The sequence below is a fragment of the Lemur catta genome, chromosome 15 (genome assembly GCF_020740605.2).
Source record: "Lemur catta isolate mLemCat1 chromosome 15, mLemCat1.pri, whole genome shotgun sequence".
NCBI lineage: Eukaryota > Metazoa > Chordata > Mammalia > Primates > Lemuridae > Lemur > Lemur catta.
The window spans coordinates 54,289,668-54,292,363 of record NC_059142.1 but is presented as its reverse complement, the minus strand read 5'-3'; the positions used below and the strand labels follow the sequence as shown (position 1 = coordinate 54,292,363).

Genomic DNA, 2,696 nt, shown 5'->3' with positions numbered 1-2,696 from the left:
GAGAGGGCACCCACTGCGGGGCTTCTCCCGGGCAGGGGACCTGGGGTGGGACATGTGACAAGAGACTGAGTCATCGCCAGGGCAGGCTGAGCGGATCCCGAGGTCACGGGCAGCCTCTCCTCCCAGCCTGCGCCTCACATGCTCGGCTGTGCCCCGACCCCTGCCCCTGGGGGTCTACCTGGCATCTCAGATGCAGCCCACCCCGCTCAGAGACCCCCACCCCCTTTCCACAAAACTGCTCCCAACCAAGTCTCCCCTCCATGATGCCAATTCCACGGTCCCCCAAAACCCTTGGGGTCATCCTAGGACCTACAGAGGCCCGAGTGGTCACCTTCGCAAGTGAGTCAGAGCAAGTCACGTCCCTGTGGGAGACGCTCTGTGCCTTCCATCGTGCTCAGAGCACCCTCTGGGCCATCTCCACCCTCCTACGCTCATTATTTCCGTTCCCGCCACCTGACCTCCCTCCGCCGGAATGCTCTCCCTCCGCACCTCCACGTGGCTCACTCAGGCTGTGCCCCACGGTCATCTTGGAGAGGCCTGCCCTGACCACCCACCGCGTTCCCCATCTTCATGCCCTGTCTTATTTTTCTGCATAACATTGTCACGTGCAGACATCATTTATTACACGTAGTTGTCACAAAGCTCCACACGGCAGGGCTGTTTGATGTTCAAAGCTGCATCCCTGTACCCAGCATGATGACTAGCACGTGACAGGTGTGCAGAAAACTCTCCTGGGGCCACGAGTGAACGAAAACTAGCTTTGTCTGTTTGAAAGAATGAATCCTCTTCCTTTTTGAGGGTGGCCGGGCATATTCACATTCCCGGGCGCGTGGGGGCGAAGCAGGCGTGGAGACTCGCTGCTTCGGGAGCCCTGGCAGCCGGAACGAGAATAGCGACACCACCTTCGACAGGACTGCGTCACCGGGAGCCAACCAGCTGCAGGGCCGACACACAAAGGTGTTCACACTCGTCACTCAGGGCCAGGGGCGAATTGCCAAACATCTGCATAAATGACCCTGTGATGGCTAATTTCATGTGTCAACTTGGTTGGGCCACCGTGCCGAGATGTGTGGTCAAGCATCGTTCTGGATGTTTCTGTGAGGGAGTTTTGGATGAGGTTAACATCTGAGTCACGTGGATTGCCCTCCACAGTGTGGGTGGGCCCCATCCCATCTGAAGGCCTGAACAGAACAAACAGACTTACCTCCCCCAAGCAAGATGGAACCGTGCGGCCGCCGGCCTTTGCGCTCGAACCGTGGCACGGGCTCATCCCTGGGTCTCCAGCCTGCCAGCCCACCCTGCGGGTTTTGGACCTGCCAGTTCCAGAACTGTGTGAGCCAATTCCTTGGAATAAATCCCTCTGTCCCCCCCCACAGACACACACACACACACACGCCCCCTCCTATTGGTTCTACTTCTCCGGAGAACCCCCACTAATACAGATCTGCTTTTACTTAAGCAACCTATATGTTACTACCTATTTATAGGAGAATGATCTGGAAGGCAGCAGTGTCATGAACAACCTGCACAGCAAGGCTCGTGGCCGTGGCAGGCTGAGCCCCCAGGGAGGAAGAGGAGAGGGACAGAGGCTTGGCGGGGGAAGGGAAGGTTTCACTTTCCACATCACCTATTTCTGTAATGTTTCCATTTTTAAAATAATGAGCAAGTTTTTCTTTTCTAAATGGAAAACAAAACATAGTAATGTTCTGTTTTTTAAGAAGGTGGTGAAGTCTATAAAGAGCACCCCAGCTTAGCACTGGTTGTGGTCTATTTAGGTTAGTGACAGATGGTGTGGCCCCAGGTGCCGAAGCCAGGGGGCCCCCTGCTCCACGGGGCCTGCTTGTGGTGAGGCTGTGGTCGGTGGGGAGGTCAGAGCCCGGGCAGGTCCCAGCCAGGGGTGACAGACTGAGAGAGGCTGAGCGAAGGCCACTGTCCTAGTCCGCTCAGGCTGCTGTGGCAAAATACCCAGACTGGGTAATTTACAAACAACAGAAATTTGTTGCTCACAGTTCTGGAGGTGGGCAAGTCCAAGATCAAGGCACCGGCAGATTCGGAGTCTGGGGAGGGCTCATCCCTCTCGGATAGCACCTTCTTGCTGTGTCCTCACAGGGCGCAAGGAGAAAACGGGCTCTCCCAAGCCTCTTTTATAAGGGCACACACACCATTTGTGAGGGCGGAGTCCTCCTGACTTAATCACCTCCCCAAAGCCCTGCCTCTTAACACAATTACATTGGGTGTTAGGTTCTAGCATATGAATTTGGGGGACACCACACCATAGCAGGCACACAGCAGTGAAGAGAGGTGGCAGGACTCAGTCCCCCCAGGGCAAGGCCTTGCTCTCCTCTGAATTCTGAGCACCTGGCAAGGTTACCTGGAGTGTGTGAGTGCGTTATCATTTGCCGAATGAAGGAATGAATGAGAGAATGGAGTTTGGGCTGTGTGATTAGGGACATCTAGACTGGACCCAAGAAGCCAGCAGGAGCCCCACAGAAAGGTTTCCGTGCCAGCAGGGGGACACGGGAGGGGCTGTGCCCTGCAGCTGGTGCTCCGAGACTGAGGCCAGAGACTCTCCTGTACCTGGCCCAGCTCAGAGCCCACCTCCTGCTCCAGGCAGTCGCTCCTGTAACCTGTCTCTTTTCTGTGTCACACGAATTTTTTAATGCTAGAGGGCGGTTTTGTGTCTCCAAAGGAAGACT

The 2,696-nt window shown here is 55.9% G+C and overlaps 1 long non-coding RNA gene across 2 annotated transcripts; it reads right to left on the bottom strand.

Annotated features, from left to right (window-relative positions):
* Window positions 1-601: 601 nt before the first annotated feature.
* On the bottom strand, window positions 602-2,191 carry LOC123620153. Of its 2 annotated transcripts, none has more exons than XR_006728779.1 (3): window positions 2,008-2,191; window positions 1,205-1,313; window positions 602-1,095 (listed from the first exon to the last, which is right to left on the bottom strand). It is a non-coding gene; the product is annotated as an uncharacterized LOC123620153 (long non-coding RNA). The 2 variants fall into 2 exon arrangements; XR_006728778.1 differs by having other exon boundaries at window positions 602-936.
* Window positions 2,192-2,696: the final 505 nt, after the last annotated feature.